Source organism: Loxodonta africana, chromosome 12, assembly GCF_030014295.1.
Source record: "Loxodonta africana isolate mLoxAfr1 chromosome 12, mLoxAfr1.hap2, whole genome shotgun sequence".
Taxonomy (NCBI): domain Eukaryota; kingdom Metazoa; phylum Chordata; class Mammalia; order Proboscidea; family Elephantidae; genus Loxodonta; species Loxodonta africana.
The window spans coordinates 71571584-71577456 of record NC_087353.1 but is presented as its reverse complement, the minus strand read 5'-3'; the positions used below and the strand labels follow the sequence as shown (position 1 = coordinate 71577456).

The following is a 5873-nucleotide window of genomic DNA, read 5'->3' as shown; positions in this document are numbered from 1 at the left end:
ATAGGTTAAATATTATGCATTAGCCAAATCAAACTATTCCACCACTCTGTTGGAGGGGGAAAAAATCCATACCCATGTAACTACTTCACTCGACAGGATTTGTCTATCAACAATAAGCTTAAACAACTTTCACCTATAAAGTATCTAATTGGCTTTTTAAAATGGAAAAGTCATATAGTTAAAATCTTGAATCAAGTATAATTTGAACCTAATGAACCATGCATCACTGCAGGAGCAAGCGTTAATGAACCAATGTGCTCTGAATTTGTCCAAGTACTGATATTTTTCTATATAAAGATTTAGCATATATAACAGCTATCATGAGAATTGAAAAAAGATTTTTCCCAAAAAATGAAAATATTAAAACTAAGTTAAAATACATAAAGGAGTTAGTATTCCACACAGCATAAAATTTGACAAATCAAGTTTACATGTCTCAGCTGACCATGTGTGAAAATGCAAAGCAGGTATTAAAACCAATATTATGTCCATATTTAAAATCACTTTGTAATTGAGGGAACATCTAAATCCTTAATTAAAAAAAACAAATGAAGTGAAAGCTTTAAACTGGTACACACTGTTCGCACCTATATTTCAAGGTTGGAAATGCTTATTTGCAAGCAGCAATACAAAAGTATTCATGAAGAATGCATAATCTCTAAAAATTATGAAAACATCCCTGTTACCAATACATTTCTAAATACAAAACTGACTACCATATTTGTTACTTCTGTGTAGCAAGAGAAGTTCATTTTCAAAACAGATAAAATTCAGTCTTTAGGTGTGAATGGTATGAATGAGTCTTTTTTTTTTTTTTTAATTTCTTAGTTGTTTGGGATCCTTAAGCATGCAAAGCCTCAGAGAGGAGGGTCCACGAAGGAACCAGGGTTGTCTTATGGCATCCAGTTAGGCCAGAGCTGGGAATGCCTCTGGGTCATCTACATCAGGGGCAGAAGCACTTGACTTGTCAGTCCTGCTGCCACGATTGGGACATTCACCATGCCCACGTCTACCTCTTCCTGCCACCACGTCCTGGACGGCCAAGGTCTCCAAGGTTGATCTCCAGCTGGGACGTTATATCATTTGCTGGCTTCCGGAAATGATGATCCATGACCGAATCTTCAGCATGAGCTTCTTCGCTCTTTGACTTGTGAAGAACAAATCCCTTCTTCCACTGCCCATCAGCACCTTCATTTGGTTTTCGGATATTAAATTCTACTTTTGCCCGGTCCTTATCTTGAATAGCCTTCCATTCATCCAATGTCATCTCTTTTGGACCCTCTTCCTTTACCTCTTCAACTTCGTTCTTCTTATTCTCAGTGTCTGCCACTGGATGTTCTTCACCTTCAGGTGTTTCCTCAGTCACATTCGATTGATCCAAGTCAGTTAATTCATCTTTGACAGTCCCGCAGTTGTGAGATTTGCTACCTCCCCGTTTGTCTTCATGTTTCAGGCCAGATCTATCACTTCCACTATGCCTATCAAATTCACATTTGCCATGAGAATCAAATCCATCTCCTTGGCCCATTCCACATCCACGGCCTCCTCGACCTCTTCCAGGAGCACCACGGCCCCGAATAGGCCAGTCAATGATTGGTCTATCAACTGAAAATTCTCCTCCTTCACCCTTTTCTTCAAGTGGTTTTTCAAATCGTCTTTCCCGAGGTAGTCACCTTTCTAGTCTTCTATCAGTTATTTTCCCTTCACCCTGAAGTTGCTGATCAGGTCTTCTTCCAACACGTCTAATTCCTTCTTTTTTAAGTGCCACGGGTGGCTGCATCTCCTCTTTCTTGTCAACCATGCCAGCACTGGGAGGCAGTGGGTTCTTGCGGTCTTTCTGGGACTCTTTATGCAGTTGTTTGCCTGCCTCATAGGAGTTGGTCTGGGCTGCGGCCTGAGCTGCGCTCTTGGCCCCAGGGCCCCCAACACTGCCCCCGCCGGCTTCTTTTTTCTTGTTCTCCACCACCTTCAACACCTCGACGGGATCCGATTCATCGTCAAATAACTGGTCGAATCGGTTGGTAACCACGCAGCCGAAGCCTTCCTGTAAGTGCCCAGGCATGATGGTGGCTGGGCGGCACGTTCATCCACAGATTGCAGTGGGCTGCACTGTGCCAAGAGTGCCTGCTTCAGCTCTTCCCACAAGATGGCCTTTGTTTTGTTTTGATATGCCCAAATGGGTTGCTTGAGTGAGCTAATTTGATGATTTTCGCCTTTGGAGCTCTGACATCCTTTCCCCAGATGGCTAGAGCTGTTATCAGGTATATCAGTCTAGGAGTCCATTCACTTTTCTTGTATGAATTCAGCTCAGGTGTCCAGGTAGCTGATCATCAATTGTGTGGTACAGGCTCTGTCCTATAGTCTTAGAGGGGCAGGGGTGATTGCTATAGGTAATGGTATCTGGTTGGGGCAGGGGGTCACACTCGGAACAAGGCAGGGGGCTGAGAATCGCCCCCCATGTGTCTCTGAGGAAAGCATGTCCCTGTTTCCTAGAGCATACAGATAGGTGGGTTCTGCAGACAGACCATGGGCACCCAATGTTTTTGGTTGTAAGGACTGGGAGGTACCAGTTATCCTTGGACCCCTGTTGTGGGTGGCTGGGTGACCTGAGTGGAGCCACCAGGCCTTACGCCCATCATGTGGGTTCGGGAGGACCCTGTTTAATAGGCAAAGCGATGTCAAACATCAAACACCCATCTCTCCACTGCACAGCTGAAACGGTTTGAGTCTGCCAACAGGGGCCTATTTTCCTAAAATAGGCCCACACAGGTCCATGCAGAGGGGAAAGGTACTCAAAGTCCATGAACCATTTATGCCTGGATGGGAGATGCATCTGTCCTGAGCTCCCCCAGTTAGTGGAGCTGGCAAATTATCTTTTCCCCCAGTGTCAAGTTTATTCCATCTCCAAGGCTGGGAGGATGGCTCTAGGCACTCAACAGGGCCTATCTCGGCCCAAAGAAGTCAGCCACTGAAGCCGGCGTGGGAGTAGGCAGGGGTGGGGGTGTGGTGAAATCCATACAAGTACTTAGCTTTTGCCAAGAGCGCCATTCTTCTCTGCTTCCGGAGGTGTGACTAGGCTGTGTGGCTGGCTGCTTCTCCCTGAGGAAACTGTGGCCAAACGCTACTGCCAGCCTGCCACCACCGCTCCCAGGAATGGTGCCTGAGGGCACTCCACGATGCAGGTCTGGTAAGTCGTCTTTGCTTCTGAACCATCTCTTCCTCCCCCTGCCCCTCAGTTTGTTTTCTTCCTCCCCCGGCACCTCAGTTTGTTTTCTAAGTTTGCCTTTGATGCTCAGGGCGCCTAGCTTGTCATAAATATACTCATTTCACTTGTTTTTTCGGGTCTTTGTTGTAAAGAGGGCCCACCAGAAGCGTCTGTCTATTCTGCCATCTTTGCCTCGCCTCCTGATGCTGATCTTCAGAGAGCTGGTGGAGGGGAAGGTGCCAGGTGATGACACCCACATCTTTTTGTTACAGCTTTTATATTTTGAAGTGCTTTGGTCTGTTCTACAGGAACATTTTTAAAAAATTTAACTGTTTCTTCAACAGAATCAGAGGGCTGAGGAGAGACCTTCTTTGCCCAGGACGATTGGCCACACACTGCCCAATAAACTTCCTCCATCAGCACACATGGGGAGTGAGCCATGTACTCTACCAGGATGTCTTCCCAGGCCTTGGTTGGATCCTTCACCATACACTCCACCACGTCCTCCCAGGTGTGTTCCTTGACCTCAGTCAGACCCTCCACCAACTCCTCCCAGCTGTGTTCCTGGACCTCTGCCAGACTCTGGACTTCCTCCTCCCAGATGTGCTGAGGACCTTGTTCAGACCTTCCCCTTCCTCTTCCCCACTGTGTTCCTGGACCTAGGCTAGACTCTCCTTCCACTCCTCCCAGCTGTGTTCCTGGATCTTGGCCATACCCTCCATCTGTTCCTCCCACCTGAGTTCCTGGACCTTGGCCAGACCCTCTCCCTCCTCCTCTGAGCTGTGTTCCTGGAACTTGGATAGCTATCCTGCTCTTCCTCCCAGCTGTGTTCCTGGACCTCAGTCAGTACCTCCACCTCTTCATCCCAACTGTGTTCCTAGAACTTGGAAAGACCCTCCACCTCCTCCCAGCTGTGCTCCTGGACCTAGGCCAGACCACCCATCTCTTCCTCTCAGCTGTGCCTGGACTTCTGCCAGACCCTTACCATTTCTCCTATCAGCTGTGCCCTAGGACCTTGGTCAAGCCCTACTCCTCCTCCCAACTGTGTTCCTAGAACTTGGAAGGACCCTCCACCTCCTCCCACCATCTGTGTTCCTGGATCTTGGACAGACCCTTCACCTCCTCCTTCCAGCTGTGTTCCTAGACTTCAGCCAGACCCACCTCCTCCTTCTCCCAATATTTTCCTCAACAAAGCCAGGCCCTCCCTTTCCTCCTCCCAACTGTGTTCCTAGAACGTGGACACACCCTGTCCCTATTCCTCCCAGCTATGTTCCCAGACCTTGGCCAGATCCTCCCCTACCTCCTCCTAGCTATGTTCCTGGACCTTGGCCAAAAACTCCCTTACCTCCTCCCAGCTTTGTTCCTAGACGTTGGACAAAACCTGCCTCTCCCCCTCCCCTTCCCAGCTGTGTTCCTGGACCTTGACCCAAACCTTCCCTGCCTCCACTCAGCTGTATTCCTGGATCTTAGCCAGCAAGTCCACCTCCTCATACCAGCTCTGTTCCTGGACCTTGGCCAAAACCTCCCCCACCTCCTCTCAGCTGTGTTCCTGGACCTTAACCATATAGTCCATCTTCTCCTCCCAGCTGTGTTACTGGACCTAGGCCACACCCTCCCCCTCCTCCTCCTAGCTGTCTTTCTGGACCTCTGCCAGACTCTTCCCCTTTACCCCCACAACGGTGTTCCTGGGCCTTGATTCCCCTCCCAAACACAGCTGGAGCCCCACTCCCTAATTTGCCCACAGGGAAGGGGCCCCCCTCCCCCACATGACTGGCATCACACTCTACCACATGACTGGCGCTCTACTTTGCTACCCAGCTCTTGTCCACCTTACCCATCCAACTGGCCATGTGGGTCTCATCAGCAGCCTCCTCCACATACTCCCAGGTCGAAATGTCCACGGCCTCAACCACCTTTATTCTTCCAGTCTCTAAATAGCATTACAGAGTTGTCAGAGTCTCCTCTTCCAATACCTTGATCACTAGAGAAAATCAGTTATCAACCAAAATTCATAACATTTAAAGAAGAATCTTACAACTGCTATCTGGCATAACTTCATTAGATGTTAGATAAGTACACGACCAGTCTACACTGATATTTGTTTACTCAACAAAGCTTTATTGAGCACCTGCTATCTGGTATAACAATACACTTGATCCTTGGCCACATGGACTTCAGATGCAACAGTCTGAAATAAGTGTGTGCAACAATTGTCAAAAGCTCTTCGGGCTGGAGTGGACATTAACCTGTCGCCATAGAGTCCATTCCGACTCATAGCAACCCCATAGGACAGAGTAGAACTGTCCCATGGTGTTTCCAAGGAGTGTGGATTTGCACTGTCAACCTCTTGGTTAGCAGGTGATCTCTTCACCACTGTGCCAACACGGCTCCAGACAGGACATCAGGGCCCAAAAAAGTCACCTCTGAAGAAACTACAGTTCAGTGACATGCCCCTATCTCCCAGTAAGAATGCCCCAAAGTTGTGTTCTTGACTGTATTCTCACGTCATTCTGCTCATTCACAACCACTTTCATGACTTAAATTGCCCTCTACATACTAGTGATTCCCATTTGTATAGTAGGTAAAGACCTCTTTCCCTAAGTATTCATGTGTTGATATGCTGTCTACAAGAGACACACTTTAGATTCAATACACAAATGGGTTGAAA

At 47.8% G+C, this 5873-nt stretch overlaps 1 pseudogene; it reads right to left on the bottom strand.

The window, feature by feature from the left end:
• Positions 1-615: 615 nt before the first annotated feature.
• Positions 616-2077, bottom strand: LOC100655985 (SERPINE1 mRNA-binding protein 1-like; annotated as a pseudogene).
• Between the last annotated feature and the right edge of the window lie 3796 nt (positions 2078-5873).